Source organism: Sciurus vulgaris, assembly GCF_902686455.1.
Source record: "Sciurus vulgaris genome assembly, chromosome: 6".
Taxonomy (NCBI): domain Eukaryota; kingdom Metazoa; phylum Chordata; class Mammalia; order Rodentia; family Sciuridae; genus Sciurus; species Sciurus vulgaris.
In genome coordinates this window covers 10,114,517-10,139,700 of record NC_136466.1, presented here as the reverse complement: position 1 = coordinate 10,139,700, position 25,184 = coordinate 10,114,517, and the positions used below count along the sequence as shown (strand labels likewise).

The window sequence follows — 25,184 nt, the reverse complement described above, 5'->3', positions numbered from 1 at the left end:
TTCATTTAATGAATAGACAAGCATTACATTAATTGCCTCCTTGTATTATTTAAGTCAGCCTCCTGAGTAATAGGAATTAAAAATACAACCCAGAGGAGAGAAACCTGAAACACACCCTGGACACTCCTTTTGGCTCAGCGTCCCCAGGGCAAACGAGACTTCGGCATGAAGCAGCCACGACATTTGAAGTGACAGCAAGCTCTTATCTCACCTGAGATAAGAATCCCTGCTTCTGAGTGTACCCCGCACGGTGCACAAGATGATGTGAAAGTGATCCTTCTCTGGCCACGAACAGTTCCTCACCTGCTCTGCAGCAATGCAGAAAGTTGGGCCAAGTGGCACCTCGCCAAGGGGAGCTGGCAGTGAATAGCTACTTAGAGCAATCACTTTGGGGTGTACTTTTCTCATGGCTGAGAGAAAGGAACATTGAACAGGCAAACTAGGGTGCCACATGTACAGCTCCAGGGTCCCGGATCCTTCAGTCACGGGACACTCACTGCCTTTATACTGAGTCCATTTCCCCCCTCCCCAGTTCACCTGAGGAACTCATCTTTGGTTATTTTGTTTGTGTTTTTGTTTTGTTTTGTTTTCCTTAAAGAATAGTATTTAACTGACTATCGTCTGCCATTAGATGCCGAGGATTCAATCATGCATCTGTTTAAGCCACTTTTGCTCCAGAGGAGATTTCTGTACATCTACAAGATTAAAAGGTGCTGGAAAATACAGGTAGTGTTCATTGAAGTGAAACGAAGGCAGGATTGGTTATAAACCACAAAAACTGAATGCATAACCAGCCTGAGAGCTCAGAGACACGGCCAGCTGATGCTTTGGAGTTAGGCACTCGGGGCAGAAGACCTTGGGGTCGGGTCACATTCTGGGCTTGACTCTGGGTGCTGCAGGTCAGCAACCTGATCCTGCCAGTCCCCTGAGAGTTGAGCAGCCTTTGAGGGAAGTCTTGGCACCAAGCTCCTGAGGTTCTTGCCCCAACCAGAACTAAGTCCTCTCTGCTAATTTATTTTGAAAGATGGAACTACAAAAAGGAGGAGCAGAACAAGAGCAAGAGAGGGGTCAAGAGGACCAAGAGGAAGCGGGGAGGAAAGTTCTGCTCCTTATAAACAAATCCCAACAGATCACCACTCCCTAGCTGAAACAGGCCAGGGGCAGCGAGGGCGGGAGGGCCCAGGCCCACCAACACCTCTCCAGAGACCCGAAACACTCCTGGCAGATTCCAGCCTCACCTCCCTTGGCAGGCCCTGCACAAACACTACCAAATGATTTTTGAATTTTCTTTCCCAAGTCCCCAAGCCAATCATCCCCCCAGATCTTCGGTGACCTCATGATTCTAATCTGCAGGAGCTGAGCAGCTTCCTTAGTTCACCCTCTGCTACCACTCGCCCGCCCCCGGGTCACCTTGATTGAGTTTTGGGCTTCTGGGCTTTAACGCTGTCAGTTAAATACTACAGATAATATCCATAAGTGATTTTTTTTTCATTCATTTTATGTGGATTTTATTCTGTAACTCTTATGGGGTTACCTTGTTCTGAATTACAGGGGGTGAGGGGCGGCCTCTCTCTCTGGTATGTACAGCTTTTTTACTGACTCAATCAGTAAATTACTGTCTATGGAGCAGAGACAGGCTCTGGCCTCAAGCAGGTGTTTTCCAGAGTTTAATTACACATTAACCATAATGGTTACAAACACCAAAGAACCCATTGAAAAGCGAAGGTGCTTAATGACAGGGACTCAGGGCAGAAGCGAGTGCCTGGTAGGTGTTTTGCACTCACCTGATCTATCCGTTCAGCTAGGAGGCACTGGCGTCAGACACAAGCCTCATGATTAATCGTCAGAAATACCAATGCTAGGATTCTGCTTCCCAGGTTCTTCTAGAAATGCAGACATCTGAACTCTCTGGACACTGTATTTTGACCCATCGTTTTAACAAATTCAAGCAGAGCATCAGAGCAAAAGCAAGTGTAAGCAACTGCTCTTCTCTCTCTCTCTCTCTCTCTCTCTCTCTCTCTCTCTCTCTCTCTCTCTCTTTCTCTCTGGTCAGAAGAAATGGACATGGGGCCATTTTCCTTGTGCTAGGGATAGAGGCACCACATAAAAGCCAGGATGCTCGGCCAAACTTAAATTTCAGACAAGCACTGAATAATGCAATATTCGGGACATACTAAAAAGTGTTCATTGTTTATGAGAAATTCCACATTAACTGTAAACCTCTAGGTGTGCATCTGCATGTTCTTATTGGCTTGAGATTGATCTACTCCTGCTGCTCATGCCTGTGGTCCTTGAAGGGCAAGGTCTGCCTTCTGCACTGCCTTTCCTGCCAGCAAAGAGATGTTTTCCACCTAAATCTTACTGCCTCTCCAGACACCAGCCATGTGACATCTGAACTGCTCCCTACCTCCACCCTCGACACACCAGGCCAGTGGTTCCCTGCTGGAATCTTCTGCTGGCCCCCCACTGTCAACTGATAAAACTCACCCACTCGGCTTCTGCACAAGTGAGCCTGGTCATTGTCCTGATACCCCTCTGCATGTCGCCCACAGACCTCCCTCCCTCTGAGATGGCCCGCTCTGTACCCTTCCAGAACCAGTCTGTTGCTGCCTCCCTCATGGGTCTTCCCAGTCCCCAGGAGCTCTCTCTCCCTCTCTCCCACCTCTTTCCGCTCCTTTTCCTATAATGGAATTGTGGTTTAGATATGGCTCAGTGTGTCCCCAAAGGACCCTTGTGTTGGGAGCTCGGTCCCCGGTGTGATGGTCTTGAGAGATGTTTCGACTTTAAGAACAAGGATAAGTGGGAGGTCACAAGACTTCCCCACTGGCCTGGCTTCCAGTCCTACTGTGTGATCTATCCTGGCACCCGTGATCTTGCTGCTGGAGTGCCACCCTCCACGAGGTGACGCAGTCCAGGGGACTCTCATCAGATCCAACAGCACGCTGTTCGAACTTTCAGCTCCCAAATGGCGAGCTAAATAAATGCCTTTACAAGTACTCAGCCTCGGGTATTTCATTATAATAATGAAAAACCACTGCCTCCCTACCCTTCCCTGGACCACAGCTTGGGGCTCACACCCTCTCCTCTGTGGACCGTGAGCCTCTCAAAGGAACCTTCTCCACGCTGTTCATGAGTCCCCCGCAGTCGGCACCAGGCTGGGCTCCTGCTTGGAATGCCCCGCCTTCTGCAGAGCAAGACCAGGGAGGGAAAGAGGGAGCTAGCACTCTATGTTCAGGTGACCATCTCTGCCCCCTGGCCTTTTGCCAGCTCTCAGGTGAATCACTGTCCCTAAAACCAGAGATGCTTCTCTAAAACATGACTCATGAGAAAATAAATGAATTACCTTGTCCAAAGGCCGGTCAAACAGGGGTGAGGAGATGTGGCCCAAATGGTCAGATGGAATAGGAGACAGCTGACGTGGAAGATTTCCTGCAGGTGACATGGTTGGTGACACCATGACCACCCCTGCACACACACCCCATTCGTAGCAACCTTGTCCCTCACAAGAGCTTTGGGGCTCTGGCTTCAGGGTCCCTCCAGATGATCGTCACTGATTCTCATCTGCCACCACCCTTCCTGGTGTCCCTTCAGGATAAAGGATTGTGACAGCCCCCACTTCCTGGTTTTCTTGAGCTAGGTGACGATCTGCAAGTGAGGTCACCCTGACAGACACGGAGCCGAGTCCACCTACGCCACCCCCCAGGGTCTACACAATCTTCTCCAGACCTTTCCTTTCTCACATCCTGACCGATTTATTTATTTATTTTTAATATAATGACAAAGATTCTTTGCTTGACCAAAATTTCATCACGCTCCTGAACCTTCTCCTAGGTCCATCTGTGGACTTCCTTATAAACTCCAGTTTGGGCAGGAATTCCCCTCACCCTTGCTATCTGATCGTCCTCTATACCTGCCCTCACCCTCCACTGTCCCTCGGGTGATGCCTGATCATGCCTGCCTGTTTTCAGCAGGAATCCTGTTCAGTTGGTTTAGCCAGAATCCCCCGGCCCCTGCCGTTCCCTCCTACAGTTTTCCACCCACTGTCCCCACCCTGCTCCTGGCTATAAACTCTCATTTTCCCATGCTGTATTCGAAGCTGAGTCCAGTCACTGTCCTTCATTGCGAAATTCCGATGCCAAGGTTCCGGTATCCATCACAGTGACCCTGAACAAAGCCAGCTCACTGTGCTCCAACAGGCATCATGGGGAAATTCCTGTCTTCGCACTGAGACCCTTCGGTGGAGAAGTGGGTGGAGCCTGGCATCAGCCAGGGTCCCTGAGACTTTCAGCTGCCTCATTTCACTACCTCTCAAGGCCAGATTCCCTCTAGATCTTTCTCCACATTCTCTCAGCCAGAGCCTGGCCTTCAGTGAGGGCCCAGAAGGCCTCCAGTCAACTCTCCTCTTGGCCAGTTGTGTGGACTTGGATGAGTCAGTTGAACTTTGGGCCTGTTGACTCACCGTAGATGGGAGTACCGTACATGTCAATTAGCCTGACACCTGGGCACAGTCACCATGAATTCCTTCCAATTTCCTCTAAGAAGTCACCTGGCTGCTTTTTGTCTTTCTGCTTTTGTGACTGTGGGTCTGTGGAGGGAAGCGTATGGCAGGGTGCAGGAAGGGCCGCTCACTCTAGAGCCTTCTGCAGCCATGGAGGAGCTATGGGAAAGAGGTGCCCGTGCTGAGACAGCCTGTCCCGAGAAGCAGAAGATGCCAGGCCTGGGACCCAGCGTCCACCCTTACCAACACCCTCCCACCACACTCCTCTCCCCCTGTCCCCTTTCTCATTGAACTTCACCTGAGGAGGTGAGATACCGTACATCACTCGAGGAGGGGAATGATCAACATCTCCTGAGTCCAGGCCAGACCCTGGACTTGACTTGGGATTCAGGGATGGTATGAGGAGTCCCAGCCTCTTCAAGTTCCCTTTAGTGGCTATGTGCATAGGAAGGGGTTATAAGGAGGTGCAAGCATGGGTTTAGACAGGGATGGACGTAAGCTTTGTAAGGTAGTGTGATCCATGCGGCTGCAGAGATGAACCTGACCTAACAGAGCAGAAGGGAGAAGAAGGGGCAGGCTGTGGAAGTTGGAAGAAGAAGAGCTGGGGCTTCAAGGACAAGGAGCAGTTCCCCAGGTGGCCTAGGGTTCAGCATGCAAACCCAACAAGTGAGTCTGGACTGGCAGGCTGTCTTGGAAATAGTCATCACATGTGGGCCTCGGGCTGAGAATGAGGGGTGGTAACTGGGGCAGGCTGCAGGAGGGGCCATGGTGGGGTCCAAGGCCCTGCGAACCCAGCACTGAGTGGGCCTCTCAACCTGATCCAGAGCCTCCACTTGGAACAATGACACCTCAGCCACACACACCAAGCCTCTGAGCCACGGCAGCTAGTACAAAATGCATTCCAGAAGAGTCCAGCAGATGGATGAACAGGCAAATGAATAGACTTCCCCATCTGCAGAATGGGCTAATAATACCTACTCCCATATTCCTGTGGAATCATCAGAGGTATGAATTACACCATAGAAATGGAAAGGCTCATAAACTGCAAGGTTTATGGACCATCAAAGGACCATCATTTGAGCTGAAACCTTGGTTGCCATGACAAAAATCACCCAGGAAGGAGCTGGTGATGGGACAATGACTTCTCCCACCAGCAGCAAGGAGCTTTACCTGCAGACATGAGAGAAGTCACTTCTCTGGTCATTTTACATCATTGTGACTATTATTGGAGAAACCTTTTTTCATGGAGGGAATGAATGAAGTGAGATTTTAGGTGATAGGAAACTATGGTCACAGAGTGGGTAGACCTAAGGACCATCCATGTTGCCATCCCCCCAAGAGTTACTGATGGCCGAGTCCTGCCCCCTATTTTAGTGAAAGGGAAACCAAGACTCAGAAGGGAGCCCAGTATCAAAGTGCTCACCTGGATTAAAGGTAATCCTTACGTCTCACATTTTGGAATGAGACTCTACCTATATTAGGCTACTTGATCTGCACAATAGCCCTATGAGCTAGATAATGCAATGATCTCCCTTTTACAGACAAGGGAAACAGAGACTCACATAAGCCAAGAGCTTCTCTGGGTTATGATTGGAGTATCCCTGTTGCCAGGGCAACCAGAAGTCCACAGTAAAGGTATCTTTGTGGGAAGAATAGGTTGTTTAATTTATTTGAAGAGAGATTTGACTAAATAAAGATGACTGATGTCAGACAAGGAACATGGGAAACCCGTAATGATGTCTCTTACCTGGGAGTGGAGAAATATGCACAGATCTCTCCGCTCAGCCGGGCCCTGGAGAAGGAGCGCAGTCAGAGGCGCCGTGATCCTGAGCACCCCTGCTCTCTCTCTCTCATTAGCTGACACCATCAATTCAAGGTTAATGCATGCCAGGATGGGGAGCTAATTATTCCACTATTACAGACATAAATTTCCCCTGGAGAACAGCCCTGGGGCACACAGGACGAGGCTGAGGAGGGGAGAGGCAGCCTGACAAATAGGAAAAGCATCTGGCCTCCTCTGGCTTGGGCCTCCAGCCTTGCAGGGATCCTCTCCAGGGAACCCCAGCGTCTTTCTTGATGGGTCTCCAGGCTGATGGCTCTGCTTCAACCCTGTCGGCCTGGGTTTCTGTCGTTGAGCCCCCATCCCCCTCTCTCAGCCTTAGTGGCTTCTTAAAGAGTTTACAGCAAACCCTTTAATTCCAACTTTATTTAGTCCCTTGTCTGTGCCATGCACGCGGATACAAGGAAGGGGGCCGGGGACTGACAGGATGGTTACTAAATCTGTCTCTGATTCCAAAGAGCTTTTGATACAGGGGAAGATAGACACACATCCAATCAACCCAGCCCTTGCTGCTGTGGGACAGAGATTCACTCCAATAGAAGGTTCAGGGAAGGAAGAGGCATCTGAGGTGGGCCGTGAAGAACGAGTGGGCTTGGTGGGGTTGATGGGGTTGATGGAAAGCAAGGGCACAGCAGGCGAAAGAAGCAGAACCACAAAACTGTGTAGTAAGGAAGAGGCAAGCAGGCTGGCTTTGCCTGGGGCCTGGGGGCAGTGTGCTGGAAGTGAGCTCTCGTGGGACCAAAGGTTGGCAAGTGTGGAGAGACCTCTGTCTCCTGCTGAGACACCTGGGAAATGGTGGAAGATGGAATTTAGAACTTCTACCACGGCGATGGGGAGCCAGTGGTGGCTTTCAAGGAACAGGAAAACATGACCAGCTCTGCATTCTAGAAAGAGGACTGGGGGAGGGGCAGCCGTGGTAGACGGGAGGAAATGGAACAAGATGACCAAGGTGGATGCTCTGTAGACACCAACAGGAAGAAGTGGGCGTTGCAGTTGGTGGGCGTGTCGGCCACATCATTAAGGAGCTGGCCTTCGAGGCTGACAGAGGATGTCATCCATCCATCCAAGTTCAGTGGGTGTCCCTTTCATCTGAAGACAGATGGACCCCGGAGAGTTCTGGTAAGTGGTTGTGGTGGGGCATTTCTTGTTTTGAGCTTCTGAAGCTGCTCCCTGGCCAGGGCAGGTTACAGGAAGGGTTGGCTGGGTGGTTCAGCCGGCAGGCCTCGCAGGGGAGCGATGGGAAGATCTGTCCCTGGGTAGGTGGAGGGCCTGCGTATGTGGGGCAGGCAGGGTGAGTGCCCAGGCCCTGCTGCCCAGCCTTGCCCAAAACAGCAAGCTGGAGAAAGGGAGGCGTGTGGTCCACTCAGCCCCCAGCAGCTGCTGCCAACCAGAAGTTCTTCAACCAAGGGCAAGAAGCAGCCCTCTAGGCAGGAGGACAAGCAGAGCACAGAGACTGGACCTCCTGGTCTCAGATTTAAAAGAGACAGCCATGCGGGTTCCGGGTCACGGGGCCCTGCTTTAGATTTGTGGTGCAGAGATCAGCTCTTTCTGGATGGAGAGAGGAAGCTGGTTCAGTAACTTCCCACTGGACCTCTCTTCTGGGCCTGGCTCTTTGAGAGCTGTCCAGGGAGCCTGTCTGGTCCACTGTGCCCTGAGGCAGGCAGGACAGCTTCAATGCCCCCAGGGGCTCAGGCCTGGAAGTGTCCCTCCAGATCCCTCTTTGGAGTTCCAGAACATTTTACTGTCCAAACAAGAATGGAAGTTTCCTCTGAAAGCTGGAGCCAGAGAGTGCACCCCTGGGGAAGATGGGGTAATTGCTGATTATTTTAGGTCATGAGGATACCTAAGGATGGGGCTTCAGATTCGTCAAAGATAAAAACATGCTTCCAAACTGGCGCTGCCCCTTCCATCATCTTGCTGAAAACCAAATCAGAGAAGAAAGAGTACAGGTACGCATGAACACACGCGCGCGCGCACACACACACACACAATACCGATGTCCAAAGCAGAAAGATGGGTATATTCAAAGTGGGGACTGTAGGTGAGCGACTCCCAACCCCATCTCACACTGATACCATTCCAAGACCGGAAGACAGGAGGCCTCAGCAGACCAGGGATACTCTGTAACCAAGACGGCAGGAAGAGCCTAGTGGTTCTGCAGAGGGGGAGGCGGAGGTCGGGTTCTGAAAGCTGCTTTGGGAAGGAGGCTAATTATTAAGTGCCTTCTGTGTGCCCTGTGGTTGGGGAGCTGCTTTCCCATTGCAATCCTCTTCACGGCCCTGTACCATATGCATAATAATCCCCCTCTGCAACTGAGATGGAAGTTCCAAGTCATTAGGAAGTGACCTGGCCAGGGCCACACATTTGGGAAGTGGCAGAGCTGGGTTCAGACCTCTTTCAAAAGCCCACGTTCCCTCCTCTATGCCAGAGGTCCTCAATGATGGCATCGTTGACACTGTTGGCCAGAAGGTTCTTTGTTGTGGGCGCTGTCTGTGCACCGTAAGAAGCTTGCATGCCCTACCCCCACCGCCTTTAAGACAAAACATGTCTCCAGATGTCAGCTGCCACATGTCTGCTGGGGGCACAAAATCACCTCCAATTAAAAACCACTGCTCTCTACCCACCACCTCCCCAAGCCAATTCCCACCCCACCCCACCTATCCTTGCAGACTGACCCCCCTCTCCCTCTTCCTGCTCTGGCACTTCACCCGTGAGCCTGCACACGGGAGCTCCATGAGGCAGGCTCGTCGACACAGCCAAGCCAGGGCACAGGTGCTGACACCACTGCATGACCGGGAGCTGTCTGCTTCCCTTGGGCTGGTGCTCTTGACCGGGGGTTCTTGACTAAGTGTGCACATGACAGTCACCTGTCGTATTGCTTTCTTTCTTTTCCATTTGTCAATTTTTGGCATTCAGGACAAAGCCTCCTTTGACCTCCCTGGCACTACCCGGCCAGGGTTGCGTGCTCCTGCAGGAACACCTGCCCGAATCATGTCCGGGGTCTCTTTACCCCACCTTCATGCATGAACTCACTTCGATTCACGCACACACCTCCCATCATCTCCCATTCCTCTTGTGTGCCAGACGCCACGTTAGGCCTGGAGCTAAAGGCCTCCCAGACAGGCCAGCCCTTAGTCAGAGAAAGGATCAGAGAACCTGCATACCACAGCCCAGGACAGGATGCCGAGGAAGAGCTGTGCCCAGTGTGCCACAGAGCACAAAGACAGAGGTGACCCGCTGGTGACAAGCAGGGGACTGTGGGAGTGTTGATGGGTGGGGGCAGGCGGGCATCTCTGTGTGTCTGACTATCAAGGTGCACCTGGGAGGGAACACGGGTGTGTGTGCACGTGCAGGAGCTGCGGATATGTGTGTGACTGTGAGTGTGTGGGGTACATGCACATGTGTGTGTGTGTGTGTGTGTGTGTGTGTGTGTGTGTCTGTGCCATTGCATGTGTGCATGGCCGTACGTGTCAGGAGTGTGTATGGAGGATCTCTACGTATGTGCACGAGTCTGTCAGCCAGCAGAAGGCCTCCCAGACACCCCGAGTCTGGCTCTTGAAGAATCAGAAGCCGTTCAATGGCCGGGGAGGGAAAGGACGAGCTCTCAGGGACAGGGAGCTGGTGGGGCGTCACCGGAGAGGTGCTCCAGGCATAGCGTGGGGCAGAGCAGGGGACAGGGAGAAGGTGAGGAGTTGAGGCCATGTTAGCTGCCTTGCTGGGGTCCTGAGCCCCTCATCAGGATCTGAGCAGAGGGTGCCCGCTATTTGGATGCCAGCAACAGGGCAGCAGGTCTGAGGAGGCCCAGGTGGAGACCTGGAAAGGCCACTGTCAGACACACCTGCACATGGGAGATACAGGAACCTGCGTTCACCGCTGGGCTTTGCATGATGCATCACTGGTACGTGGGGCCTTACCAGCCAGGAGCCTCTGGCAGAAACAGATTTGGTTTATGTCTCCAGCCCCCCAGGACTAGCTGTGCTCTGGGAGCGGAGACCCTTGCCAAATTACCTCCCTGCCACTCACCCACCACTCCTCCCTGGTCCTCCCCACCCGCTTGGTTTCAACATGACGTAGCCCCTGAAAATCCCACATGACTGGATGCAGGAGCGTTCAGAGGTGAGAGCATGGGATGATGGGTTGTAAACTAACGAAGAGGTTAACCCACTTGGATTAGTAATCCGAATGGATCACGGGTGGTAACTGTAAGGTGTGACTGGCGGAAGTCGGTCACTAGGGTGTACCCTTGGGGCTTATATATTTTACTCCTAGCTTCTTGATTCTTGACTTCCCAGCTGTTGTAAACTCAGCAGCTTCCCTCTGCCATGCCCTTCCTTCATGATGTTCTCCCTCACTGGGGCCCAGAGCAATGGAGTCAGCTGAGCCTCTGAAACCATGCACTCAAAATAAACTCTTCCTCCTCAGGTATCTTGGTCACAGTGATGAAAAGCTGATTAATGCACCACCATAATCCAGGCGTCTTTAGCCTCCTTGTACTTGAACTTGAGAAAAATTCAGCCCAACCCCACCATCCCCACCCCCACCACCAAGCAAAGCTGCTTCTTCCAGCTCTCACTGTGGCAGATCTCCTCAGCCAAGGGCACACGTCTGTCCCCAGTTTGGAAGACAGGCTGCTGGAAAGGACACAAAAGTAGCCCATGTGGCTGGCAGTCCAGTCGTGGGAGCAGCAGTGGGTCCCAGGGGCGGCGAGAGGAACACTGAGGTGACCATCATCGTCATCAGCCATGTGTCCTGGGCAAGCTCCCACCTCCCTGGCTCTGTCTCCTAAGACAGGAATCCTACGATGCCAACAGCACGGAGTGCCTGTGATTTGGTCAACCAAATGTACACGTGGGTTGAGTATCCACAATTTGCGATGCTTTGGACCAGAGATGCTTCAGAGTTCAGGTTTTTTCAGATTCTGGAATCTACATATACATAATGAGCTCTCTTGGGGACGAACCCAGTCTAAACAACACAAGCTGCATTTACGTTTCATAGAAGCCTTTCACACGTAACCTGGGGCAACCTGATACAGCTCATTGAGAGCACCTGCCTACATGAAGCACAGTTCCTGTAAGAGGAGACCAGTAGGTACTAAAAGCAAGAAAACCACCTGATTATGGAGGGTGGAAGGAGATGAGGCATGGGCGAAAAAGAAGAGCAGGGTAAAGGGAAGAAGAAGTCGGGTGGAAAATACCAGACGACACAATGTGACTGCTGGGTAGAAGCAGGGGGGAGGCTGACGTGCACCAGGCAGGGGACAGTGCAGCTGAGCCCAGGAATGGTGGGCAGCAGCTCCACAGGCCACTGGCACCAAGCTCAGAATGGCCATCATCATTCTAACTGGCTGCTCAGCCCCCAGCCTGACGCAGTGTCCTGGGGGTGAGACCTGGTACTCTTGGGGCTGCCCTCTGGAATCTGTCCAGCATCTTCAGTGACCCTGAAACTGCCCTGGTGACTGGTTATGTTCCCAGTGACTTCCGTGTGTCATCCCCCAGGGACATGCCAGCTTAGAGACCAGGTGTCAGGCCTGGAACATTTCGCCATCGCAGGATTAGCAAGTCCAGGGGCTTCCCCTGCTGAATACAGCAAGACAAGCCTTGCCCGACAGTGTCCCCAGCATGCAACAGCACCAACAAGCCCAACAGTGCTCAGGGTGGCTCTAGCCCACGGAGCTTTTCCTGAACCTCAACCTTCTCATGATACTATGGGCTAAATTCCCCCTCCCCAAATGCTTATTGGAAACGTCAGTCACTTAGCAAAACTCTGCCTCAAAATAAACAATAAAAACAACGGGGAATGTGGCTCAGTGATAGAGTGCCTCTGGATTCAGCCCTCACTACCAAAAACAACAATATATATATAAGGAAGAGAGATCAGTGTGCTCTCCACGACCCCCTCCGCACCTCTGCCGGCCATGAGAGCAAAGAGAGGGCAGACCTACCAGCCAGGAAGAGGCCTTCACCAGGCACTGCATCACCCAGCAACTTGACCTTGAACTTCCCAGCCTCATATGAAAATAACTGTCTGTGGTTTAAGCTAACCTGGTCTATGACCTTTCTTTACAGCAGCCCAAGTGGACTAACGCACCTCTCATCCCCAGGTCCACGCAGAAGGGAGCGTGGCTGGATATCACAAAGGCTCCACAAACACAAAACGCAAAGGATGAAGGAGACTGGGTGGTGCAGTGGGAAGAGCACCCAGTGGGAGTCAGTGGACCTCATAAGCTCTGGGAGTTCAGATGCGTCAGTCAACTTAGGAGCAACCCACCCGGCAAGAGGTCTCTAAAGTCGGTCTTAGCGATGTTGAAGATGTCTCTGGGAGACCAGATGTTTCAGCCTCCCCTACACCTCACTTCCAGCTCCACGTTTATCTGCCTTACATGCTGGGCTCTTAGCCAGATTTATTTTTTGGAAAAAAATTTTTAAAAAAACACCCAAACCCCCTTGAATCAAAGAATCCCCAGGCTCTTTTCAGCTCTTGGATGCTACAATGATCAGGGTCCACCTGAAACTGATGACCGAATCAGTCCCCTGCAAATCCTGGTCTGCTGCACATGAGAAAGTCTAAACTGCTATGGCAGCAGAGGTCAGGCATAGCAGTGGGAACAACCATGCTTCCAGCACACCAAGAGTGGCAAATGACTCACAGCTGACCAGCCGTCACACGCTGGCAGTCCTTTGATCTCCACACTATTTCTGTAAGATCAATACAGTGTGTACTGTTCGTTCAATTTCTAGAGAAGGGAAACAAACCCCAGAGAGCTCAGCTTGTGCCAGGAACCCAGGGCTCTCCAATTCAATGCCCTTTCTAAAAGCCACACAGGCACTTACCGACACTGCTGTCCATCTACTGAGAGTACAAAGGAAATACAGGAGGATGGACTGTTCTCAAAAGGCATCAAGCGCCTACATTGTGGAAAGCAGTGACTCAAAGAGATTTGTGTTTTGCCCATGTTCCCAGAAGCTCTACCCACATAGCCAGAGGCAGAAGAACCCAAGTGCCCATCAATAAGGAGTAGATACACCATAGCATAGGCTTACCAGACTTAGAAGGTATGGACGTCCTGACACATGCTTCACCATGGATGAACGCAGGAAGCAGGCTAAGTAAACTAAACCAGACACAAAAGAACGGCTATTACACCATTCCACCAACCTGAGGTTCCAGGAGCAATCAGACTCCTAGAGACGGGAAGCAGAATGGTGGGCGCCATGGGCTGGGGAGAAGGAGGAAGAGAAGCTATTGTTTGATGCACGTAGAGCTTCCATCTGAGAAGGTGAACAAGTGCTGGAGGTAGATGGTGCTGATGGTTGCAGAAGGATGAGCATGTTCTTAATGCCATGCATTTTACACTTAGAAATGGTAACATGGTAATTCATGCTGTGTATATCATCACATACATTGCAAAAAAAAAAAAAAAAAAAGCTAATGGGGAATCTTTACAGGTTTTCTTTAAAGTGAACAAGAGGCTTGCTTGGCCAGATGACATGAGCAGTCTGTGCCCAACTGTTCAGCTGAAGCGAGTGCCAATAGGAAGAGGCGCTGAGGACTTAGCCCATCAGACACCGCTGGCAAGACTCAGAGCTCAATGTTAGCAGTGACCTCCATGTATTCAGAAATGGGATGTCAGAGCTGGATTTTTTTCTGCCTAAATTTGGTGACTTCAGAGCTAGTATCAAGTTGCAACGGCAGACAGAAGAAGGAGAAGACAGAAAGAGTCCATTGATCCCGCTCGTGTTACACACCGAGAAACACACCCAGATGTGGAAACCAACACCCTAAATTAACGGCTGAGGTTTACGTATAATACCCAGTGAATACCGAGCGGTGGAGATTTTGCTGCATTCCTCTAACCTTGGCCCCAAACTTCACTTGGAGTCCTCCCCCAGCATCCTGAGGTCCCAGGGAAGACAACCCTGCCCAGGATCCTAGAGGAAGCAAACAAGCCTTAGAAATCCCCTAAGTTAACCCCTCTTCCTCCACATATGAGGGACATTGGAGGAGGTGGCTGATCCACAATCATGTCCCCCAGCTCCGGCCCCCGTCTGACGGGCCTAAATCACCCTCCCAGGTCCCTGCTAGCCGTCTGCCTTCAGTTTCTCCCGTCCCAGTCTTGCTACCCAATAGCTGCCAGAGAGATCTTTCCACAGTACAAACTTCTCTTTCTTAACTTCTTATTTCCTATAAACTACAGCTCTGATTCCTGGCCATGGCCCTCAAGAGGGGACCATGAGGTCCCCTGCCAGCTCCTCCAGCCCTGCTCAAGCTGCTGCGCTGCAGGCCAGATCTCAGGCCTCTACTCCCACCATCCCCTCATCCTGGAATGCCCTTCCTCCCGAGGACACCACTCGGCTTCCAGGGACCCCAGAGTCCCCTGAGCTACCGAGGCTCCTGAGCCCCTAGCTCTCCTCCCACCTACATGATGCAGCTCTTCCTAACCTGGCCGCTGTTCTCACTTCTACCACTCATTCTCCAGCCTCTGCTGTATTGGGCTGGGTGCCATTTTATTTAGTTTTTCATCATCAATTATATTTTCCGAAGTATACACCGTGACCTCAGTTTCGTAAGGAGCCACACACGGTTCTCCTGGGCTGGCGTTTCACAGAATCGCAGAGTTTAGACAGCTCGAGGATGAAGCACTTGCACGTGCACCACAATCACAGCTGGTGAACGGTGGCCCCAGGGCCAAGTCCTGCCCTCTACCTGTTTTTGTAAATAAAGTTTTATTGGAACGCAGCCATGTCCATCCATTCAAGCACCTGTGACTGCTTTGCACTCTGATGGCGGAGTTGAGGAGTTGTAACAGAGTGTATGTCCCTCCGAGCTGCAAGTATTTGGTATTAGGCCCTTTTCAGGAAATGTTCACTGACCCGGAAGTTCATAAGGGCAATGGCCATGTCTGTCTCATGCCCAGAACCTAAGAGGCAGCTGTTAAATACTTTTGAACGACTGAGTGAGGGAATGAATGAAGCATATACAAGTTCCTCCATAGAAAAGGGTTTAAAGCCAGTGGCAGAGTGGATGTGGGTTTTCAGGAAGGAGGTGGAGGGTTTGGAGGTGAATGCTGTGGGAGCAGGGACCCCGGATCAGCCCCGTGTCATCTTCTGCCTCTCTGATGAGAGAAGAGTGATTGCCTGGCCTTAAGGAGGTGGTGAAGAGGGGACCCTCCCTCCCCCATTGTGTGGGGCAGCCATGGACCTGGGGTGGGTCAGCACTGAAAGTGAAGCCACCACGTAGGGTCCTCCAACACCCCTGCTTTTTCTCATTCCTGACAGAAGAACTCAGAGGCCTTGGCTGCTCTCTGACCTGGCCAGCTGCATGTTTTCCCACAAGTTGGAGCCCGAGTCTGACTTTGAATATTCCCAGGCCCTGAGAAAGCTGATCACAGTGTGTCTTAAAAACACTGAGATTAACCATGTGGCCACACAGGCGGGAACCAGCCCTGCCCTGAGCCACATTCCTAAGCCCCAAGGAACTCTATACCCAACCCCCTGGCGGATACAACCTAGGTCTTGCTGTCCATCACAGGGACCCCTGCGGGCTGCTGGTAAGCTCCCTAACAGGTGCTCTGGATGGTCACCTGGCATTATTGCCTCTTTCTTTGGAATCCCAGCCAGTCCCATCTGGGAACTCCCCTGCCCCACTTTTGGGGTTTTGACCAGATCGAGCACAACGCCTCCGGATAGGATTGGGCTGCTGCAGTTCCTGCCAGGAATGATCCAAGAAGTCAGGAGAATGCCAATCCTGAGACTGCTGTCGGGAGACGGGGAAGGGTGAAGGAGGAAATGAGGAGAGAGAGTCAGTAGGAAAAGTCATGATATATGTGCATAAGCGTTGCAGAGTAGATATGCACATTCCGTTATATATTCTACAAAGAAAGGTTGGAAGGAGGAGATGGGTGTTTACAGAAGTGTACTCAGTGTTCAAAGTGCTTACCCCTGGTGCTCCTGGCACAGGCTCAGGTTTGTGAGTCATTTACAGTCTAGAACAGAGCTCAGCAAACCCCAGTCTATGGGCCAAAGCCTCCCTGTGCCCGTTCTATAAAATGCAATGGAACACGGCTCGCCTATTCCTTCACACATCACCCGCGTCTGCTTTGGTGCAGCAGCATCAGGGTCGAATAGCCACGACAAAGACCGATCGCCGCAAAGCCTGAAGTATTTGCTCTCTGGCCATTTCCAGAAAACATTGTTGACACTTGATTTAGAGCCGGGCAAGGGGCTGACCTCTGCTAACTGTGTGTTAAATGGTTGAAAACAGTCATGGCTGAGTGGAATTGAGGCTTGAGAGAATAACCAGAGATCCGATAGTCTGGTCACCAGATTCAAGGCAGAGCCGGGAATTAGGCAAACATCACGCCAGAGAATTCAAGTTTCTGAAGTTCAAAACCAAGAGGGGGACTGGTGAGAGGTTGAGCCAAGCTGAGGTATAAGGCGGCAGCCAGAATCCCAAGCCTGGACTCCAGCCCGTGTGCTCAAGCCAGATAACCCTGGGGACCTGGGTCAAGGCAACAAGCAGAGTGGCAGCACCTGCCTTTGCCCTGGGTGTGGCGAGGCCTGCAGGGGCTCCACCTGGCCTGCTGAGGCCTCCCAGTTAAAACCAAATCAGTCCTGGCAACCAGGACGCAGCCACTCTCAACCTGGGGGCCCCAGGGAGGCCAGTTTCAGCTGTAGGACCCAAGTCCCAGAACACCACTGACACACGGCTGTGGGGAGAGGCGGGGAAGGAGACAGGCAAGGGAAGGACAGTGGAAAGGAGACCTAAAGGGACCATGGGAAGACAGGACGCTGGGCGACAGGGCCCCATCTGCTCTGCTTGCTAAATAAGGAGAGCCATGCTGAAAAGGGCTCAGAAAGGTGCAGAGACTCAACCAAACAGGTTCTTTTCTGCATTCATTATTTCATTCGACACCTACATGTGTCTGGTACTAGGTTGTGCATTAAGAATGGATGCAAATAATCTCTCCAGGGGCCCAGCATCTGGTGGGGGGCAGGCAAGGATACAAACCATGCACCCTGCGGCTGAGGGTGTGGTAGGTGACTCGAGGAGGTCAGCACGGAGGAGGGGCAGACAGGAGGGCCTGGCCTGGTGGGTGAGAGGGAGGAGGTAGGAGGAGACGCAGAGACCGAGCCCCTGGGGCGGGCAGCACCTGGAGAACGGTGAGCACTTCAACATGGGTCAGTGACGGGACAGCAACGGAGGGTGAGTATTTTTGGGGTCATATCCTGCAGGCTTTTGAATGCCAGGCAAAAAGGGGTTTTGGTTTTATTTCAAAAAAATCCACTGAAGGATTACGGAGCCAGAAAGCCATCTGATGGTACTGGGACGTCAGAAGGAGGGTTAGCTGAGGGGAGTGCGACACAGGAGGGAAGCCTGGACAGGACAGCGTCCCTCCCTGGGGGGGTCCCTCTAATGTCACCTCTTTGAGAAGACCTTCTATTTTGGGCCCATCTAACAAAGACTCCCCACAGTCCACCTCCCCTCTGGCCAGCCTCCCGCTTCTGCATGGCTTCCTTCCTCCCCTCTCTGCGTTTGCCCTTTGCCTGCGTTTATTTTTCCACTTATCTCCCACACTAAAAGCTGTGCATTGTTCCCAGCTGTGTGCCCAGCACCTGGAACACCTGACGCACGGTAGGCTCTCAACTTTGTTGAGTGGGGAAGGAAGGACAATAAAGTCCTGCCTTTCTAAGAAACAGAAAACTTGGCTGGAGCCTGCTGTGATCTCAGCCAGTAGGCAGACCAGGCTCAGGTGGGGCACGGGCTTAGAAACGAGCTGCCCTGAAGGTCACAGGAGCAGCCACAGCTTGTGAGATCTGGATGCCAGGGCTCCAGAGACCCAGGGCAGGCCAAGGGCGCCGCCGAGCTGAGTACCAGGTGTGCAAAGAGCTCTGTGCCGAAGCCAGCACCCAGGGCTGGTGGGTCTGGGGTTGGTGGGTTTCTGGCACTGGGCGCCACAGCAGCATCTTGCAACACAGAAGCTTCCAGAGAGGTGCAACTGGCTACCCAGGGCCCCAGGTCGAAGCCACAGGTGAAATCATATGTCAAGCATCCCTCTCTGCCAGGCCAAGGGCATGGTGTTCTACACCTGCTTAAGCTGCAAACCAGGTCCCCACATCACAGATCAAACACTAAAGCTGGGCTGGTCAGGGACCAGGGGCTTGACCTGCACCGCGGAGGAAGAGGTGTCAGGGCCAAGATGCTGGAGCCCAATGCTGCGCTCTCTTCTACCCAGCCAGGGAGAGCAAAATTCTAGTCCTCAACAGGACCTGCCATCCCAGAGCCCTGAGCCCACAAGGCCTGCCCAGAGTCTTTTCTTGTCCTTGTGACACAGATCCTCAGCCCCCTCAGTCCAAGATGCATCCTAACTCCCAAGGAAGATTTCAGGGACCCAAGATGGGCAGAGCCCTGAGAGGCCCAGCTGGGCTGTGAAACAGGGGAATTGTAGGAAAGGCAGGATATTCCCATTTCAGAACCCCTGGAAAGTGACTGGGAGTCAAGTCCATCCATAAAATGAATGTGTACCACCTGCCCTCTGAAAATGGCATGAGAACGCATGTGTGTATGTGTGTATAAAATGCATGTGTGTTTGCATGTACGTGTATGTACATATGTCTGTCTGTCCATGTACACATGTATGTATATGCAAGCATGTGTGTGAACGTGTGCAACTGTGCATGCATGTGTGCATACATGTGTGTGCATGTGGCGGGCATGTCTGCATATATATGCATGTGTGTTTATGAGTACATGTGTGCACTGTGTGAGTATACACGTATATGTGCATGTACATCTGTGCATGTGTATATCCATGTATGTAGTGCATACATATGTGCATGGATATGCATATGTGTGTAGGTGTGTAGGTGTGTAGGTGTGTGGTGTGTACATATGTATTTTTGAGCCATGGGATACAGGAAAGACTGGACACCGTGCACTGGGCACAGCACTTACAGCAGATAAAGTGACACAGGGCACTTGGGGATGCAGTTTGCCCTCTTCTGGTTTTGAAGTTCCACTGCAGGCATAGGCCCTGTGTGCTACAAACCTGCCCGTCCCCAGGGGGCAGAGTGAGGGTGTAGATGGTGCCCCTCGCTAGGGACCCGGTGTGCCTCCATGTTGGTCCAGCCCGCCTTCCTCCCAGCCTGTGGCTCAGGCACTTGGGACTATGTTCGCACCTTGTGAATAACCTCTGGGGTCTCTAACACTGGCAAAGCTCCTAAAGGTGCCAGTGACTGAGCACCTCCCAAGAAAAGGCAGAGGGAGAGGAGCCCGGCCTGGGCTTCTGGGACTAGGGGAGTCTGGCTTAGAGCAGGAGGCGGGGAGGGCTCCAGGCTCACACTGCTCTGCTGCAGTTGATCCCAGGTTTCTAGAGCTTGAGGCAGAGGCCCCAGGGAGGCGGGAGCCAGCGCCCCCACTTCCACTCAGGACAAGCGCCTGGACCCTGGGTTCCCACAAGGCATTCGAGCCCCTGAGAGACGCCTGCCCCAGCCCACCCTGCCTCCCCTGCCCCCAGCACTTGGCCACTCCTCACCCTCCAGGACTCAGCCTCAGTGTCCCGTCTCAAGGGACTTACCCTGAGTCGCCGCACCTAGACCAGCCAGCCCACTTCCTGACCTCTGTGGCGGTGTGCTGCGTCCTCCTCTGGAGTTCTCCTTACAGCTTGTAGTTCATGTGTTCTCTTGCTTAGATGTGGTCTGTCTCCACCTCTCAACTGTAAGCTTCAAAGGAAGGACCAGGTGTGGCTGAGTCAGCCTGGAAGGAACAGGCACCAGCCATATTTAGCACTGAGCCAATGAGCAATGAAGAGGCTCTGCCCTGCAGTGGGTTCCTCCGCGTCTAGACCGAGTAGGATTTCCCTGGGGAGCCGTGGCAGGTCTGCAGAGAAGCCCAGAGGTGAGCCTTTTCACCAGGTGCCCTGGTGACAGTTTGTGACGGGGCCTCTGGGCAGACCCTGCGGGGGCCGCCACCCTCCCTGCATGGCTGTTCTCTGCTGCAGAGACGTTGCCAAGAAAGGAGTTTCCCCCACCCGCCTTCCTTTTTTCCTCAGTCTTAAGTTCATACTTTGAAATTGTAAACCTTGGTGCTGAGGGGGTATACTTGCTATTATTAGGAATTAGAAGCAAATATAAGTACATAATATGCTGCTGATACTCAGGTGTCCCTGTGCCATTGATCACATTCATCTTTTGGCTGTGTAGACTTCCTGAGGTCCCACAATGTGGCCAAGATCTTAGCAGCAGACGCACCAGTTAAAAGATGAGGCACCTGACCTCAGGGCGCACTCAGCTCAGTGCTGGAGATGGCAGGGTGGTGGCTGCCGAGTCCTCTAAGGGCTGACAAGGGCGGCAGGGGTGCTAATAACACAGCTGCTTGATACTCCAAGGCCTGTGCGTTGCAGGGCACAGTGGTGCTACCACTTCATGGCTGGTGACTCTGGTGCAGTTTCACCTGAAGAATAAAGAAATAAGCTTGCCAGGTGCAATGGCATGCAGCCGTAACCCCAGTGACTAGGGAGGCTGGGGCAGGAGGATTGCAAGCTCAAAGCCAGCCTCAGCAACTCAGCAAGACCCTGTCTAAAATAAATACTTTAAAAAAATTAAAAAGGGCTGAGGAGATAGCTCACTGGTAGAGTATCCCTGGGTTTAATCCCTAATGCTGAGAGGAAAGGGAAGGAAGGAAGGAAGGAAGGAAGGGAGGGAGGGAGGGAGGGAGGGAGGGAGGAAAAAAAATAGTCCTCACTTGCTTTACAGGATTATATGGCTAAAAAAAAAAAAAAAAAAAAAAAAAAAAAAGCTGCATGAGTAGCAAAAACAACTCAGAAAACCACAGAGCACTGCGTGTAGGGCAGTGTTATTGTGTCTTCTCCGTGTCCCATATGCATCATAGGTACGTAGGTACAAGCAAGACATGCTGGCTCACTCTGGCCTTTGTTTTTCTGGGACAGATTCTAGGAGGGTGTGTAGCCTTGTGCAGTAGGAGGTGCACATTGAGATGCGTGGCCTGTGGGCAGTACGTGGCATAGCTGGACTTCCTGATATACCACTGATCTCAGAGATTAAGGTCATGGTTGAAACCAGATGACCCGGATGGTGCAGAGGTTGCCAGGGTTGTGCAGCCAGGGGGGGCGAGGCTGCCTAACACCACTGGAAAAGAACATCGCTTCCTAGAAACTCCTCTCTGGGAATTTCTTCAGCTAATCCAAAACACCACTAAGAAACTGGCACTAGACAGAAGCACTGTTAGAAAGTGAAGATGAGACCGCTTATCATACCGATTTGAATTTATTCATTCAAATCCAGATTGCTCTGGTCCCCAGGTACGACCCGTCTACTAACAAACTTGTGGAATTTTTGCATAGAAATATAAGTCCTGAGCAATGAAAGCACTAACAATCTAATTAGAAGATTAAATATAAGACAGATGATGAGATAAACAGATATGATGGTGAAGATAGGCTAAATAGATGATAGATTAAAGATTAGATAGACAAGAGAGAGATACATGATAGAGATCAATTAATAAAAGAAGTGCATACATAACATACATGGTCACAGCCACAGAGCTGGACAGACGAGCACAGACATGCGAAGATGCTGACAGTATGGGGGACAGAGCAGTAAGTGGCACACTTGGCACTACGGCGGGCGGGTTCTCTGGGCCAGGCTTTCAGACAGCACCCCATGCTTGTCCTGGCTGAATTCTTGCAGCAACCCCGAGGATAAGATCCATATCAGAGCGATTAAGCAACTTTCCCCAAGCTGGCAGCTGGCCAGCCCATGTTCTTTCAGAGAAGTCTGTTCCTGAGTCAGAGGATCCCCCAACCCGCACCTCACAGCTCTGAGTAGTCTTTGTTACTCTCAAGCCTTTGTGTTGTGTGAGAGCGTCTTAGAAATTCTGAAAATAGCCTCAAACCACCGTCCACTCATGGAGAACCCGAAACCGGCTCCTCCTGGGCTGCTCCTGTTCTAGCCGCCCTCAAGTTTCCCAGGTGAAAGTGAGGTGTTTGGGAGAAATGAAAGGGCTTTCTCTGCGGCCCACTCCCTCCCAACCAGCGCAGAGATGTTTCTGAGCTGGCCGGGCTCCAGAGGAGCACTAAGGAAGTTGGTTTGGGGCCAAAGAAATCAATGCCTGCTGCGCCCTGAGGCCCTCCTCCCGCGCACTTGCCTTCCCTTCCTGCAGCTCCCCTGAACCTCTCTCTTGCCCCTTCCCATCTCCCACCTCCCCACCTCCAGGACTGGAGGGTCTGCACAGGAGCTTGACCTCAGTGTCCCGGAGGCGCCTCTGGACATCTTGCCACAGCCTAGGCTCTCTCCTGCCCCTCCTGCCAAGTGCCTCCCTGGCCCCCTCTCCCCAAGGGAGCAAGACCAAGCCTCCAGTGTATTCTATCCGGAGCCTCAAGCAAGCTGGGTTTCAGGGCCACTCCACAATGAGGGGGATAACTCAGGGCTCCGGGGACACTGTCATAGTGCTTCTGTTTCAGCCGACCATGGAGGACAAAGACCTCATCTCTCCATGTCCCTAAAGGGGCCTTGTGGGAGGTAAAGAACCTTCTGTGGGAGCTCTGGGATGTGGGAAGGAGGAGAGCTGGAGAGCTCTGGCCAAGTTTCTCCCAGAGTCTGTCCTACCTCCTCCAAGTTGACCTGCTAAGCCTCTATTCTCAATTTTTGGGCCTCTATATCTTTTTTTAAATTTTCCAGTCTGAAAAGCAGTAGGTCCTGGGACTAAAGTCTCTTAATGTACAACAGGCTTTCTGTTGATCCCAAAGAAACTTTTACAATGTGCAGCCAGGAATCAGTTTTAGGAAAAATGGTCAAGTTCTTGTTTTATGGGTGGGAAGCTGGGGATAAAGAGGTGAAGCTACCTGCTGGAGGTCACAGTGCCAATTCCCACTCCCGGGACCAGGATGGAGAGGAGTCCTCCAGAACCCCGCCTGGCGGAGCGAATCACCTGCCTTGCTGGACTCTCCTAGGTCTTAAGTCTCAGAGTCTTTCCCAACTGGGGTCTGGAATGCAATGGAGATTCCAACTCAGACTCAAAACCTGGCAGTCAACCACCCTGCCAGGAGCTGGACACCCCCAGACACCAGGCCAGTGAGAAGTCCTCCCAGGGAGGAGCTTGGAGGCCCCGCCCACCTCTGTCTGCCCAGCTGGTTCGACAGCTCCGTCTTCCCCAGAGCGAGGGCTGCCCCATCAGAGCGGCTGAGATCCCTTATCAAGGGTTCGGGGCTGAGATGGAGGGAATCCTGGGGACCCAGAAGAGCATGCCTTGCCTGAAAACCCTGCCTGGAAGCCCCGAGCACCTGCCCTAACGGAGCTCCCGCTGCCTGGTAAGGACCCGCGTCCCGGAGGAGGGAGGGAAAGGAGAGTCAAAGGAGCCTCCTGGGACGCAGGGCAGGAAGGGGGCTGGGCTGGAGTTTGAGCCCTTGCCTGCCTGGGTCCTTCGCAGCACGATCCTTTTACACGGCAGGAAAGAGTCTCAGGAAGAAGTAGTACCATCTCAGAACAAGCGGCCGAGCCCAAATTAGGGCCCCTCCCATCTGCCACAGAGCCAGATTTGCCTCCCTGCTGCCAGCCGGCCAATCCAGCAGACACCGGGCACACCTGGCACCTCTGTGCTTTCTGTGGCTCTCCTAGGCAGGACCATGGCCCTGATAATGCCTGTCCTCACCTCGGCTCCACTGATTCAGGCTCCACTCCTGCTTCCCGCAAATGCCTCTATGCCAAAGTGACAGGGGACAAGGAAACAGTGCCCAGGTGGGAAGGGGCTGGGGCACGGCACCTTTGTGCACCCAGGTGCGGTGGGAGTGGACACCTGCAGAGAGCGGGCCTCGCACTGTTCCTCAGAGCCAGTCCAGGAGAAGAGAGCCATCCGTCCCCAGGGTGACCTAATGTCCTGTGTCTGCCCTGTCATTCCCGAGGTGGTGCCAAGCTTACACCTAGGTGGCAGCATGGGAGATATTAAAAAGCACTTGAAGCTTCAGGTCCTCTTTGTCACTGTGGGATTACAGAATAATCCCGTGGAAGAAATGGAAGGGAGAGTGGAAATGAGTATTTAGTGAGCATTTTTATTCCCATTGGTCAGAGGGGGAATCGGGGTTCTGAGACTCGTGTCTGAATCCGAAGCTCCAGCCCTCCTCTACAAGGAGAGATGAGATTCGAGTCAGAGGTGCCCTCAGGTAGGGCAAGAGCACATAGGTTGCCTCGGTTCAGGCACCCGCTGTGACCTTCTCAGTGCCAGGGGCCGGCAGACTGCAGAAGGCCGGGTGCTTCCGCAGGAAAGTGAGCTGCAGCTGCCTGCCCCATAACCTTCCGGACACTGCCCTCTGGTGGCCCAGTGTGCCCCTCTGCTAAGTATAGTCCCAAAGGTCTATGTCAAACATGTGGCCTGACCTTCCACTTAGACGGGCAGATGCCAAAACAGCCACTCACTGCACGGCTGCTCAACCACACAGCGTGTCGCACCAGCTGCACTTGGCATTCAGCACACGCAGTGAACACGGCTCTCCATCCCAGAATGGATCTGGTGTAAGCAGAGTCAAGGGTAATGTGCTCCAGCATGGGGGTCTGGGGTCTCCTCCTAGATGCAGTGCAAAGATCAGGGACTTGGGAAATACAGATTCAAACCATGGCCACTTGACTGCTGTGTGACCTCAGAAGATCCCTTCACATATCTGAGATTCCACCCAGGGACCAGATGGCCATGAGAGTTAAATGACATGAAGAGCCCAACACAGGACCCAGCACGGAGCAGGCCTGTAGAAGGCCTCCCCACCTCTCTCCTTCCATTGTAGAACCAAACTGCTTGGAAACCTACCCAGAGTGAGCAAGGCAGGATGGGGCACAC

At 52.5% G+C, this 25,184-nt stretch overlaps 1 protein-coding gene and 1 long non-coding RNA gene across 5 annotated transcripts in view; one reads left to right on the top strand and one right to left on the bottom strand.

Moving 5' to 3' along the window:
* LOC306664501 overlaps window positions 1-22,334 on the bottom strand; it is a 49,258-nt gene extending 26,924 nt beyond the window's left edge. The window contains exons 1-2 of one of the 2 annotated variants that reach the window (XR_013764729.1): window positions 21,886-22,334; window positions 19,956-20,059 (exon numbers count right to left, since the gene is read on the bottom strand). This is a non-coding gene — a long non-coding RNA (uncharacterized lncRNA). Of the gene's footprint in view, window positions 1-19,955; window positions 20,213-21,885 lie in introns of those variants that run through there. The other variant, XR_013764730.1, reaches the window with a different exon arrangement.
* Window positions 22,335-23,502: 1,168 nt separating this feature from the next.
* GABRP (gamma-aminobutyric acid type A receptor subunit pi) overlaps window positions 23,503-25,184 on the top strand; it is a 32,056-nt gene continuing 30,374 nt past the window's right edge. For all 3 annotated transcript variants that reach the window (XM_079143821.1, XM_079143820.1, XM_079143819.1), the window contains exon 1: window positions 23,503-23,667. The gene's annotated coding sequence lies outside the window, so the exon portion shown is untranslated. The remainder of the gene's footprint in view (window positions 23,668-25,184) is intronic.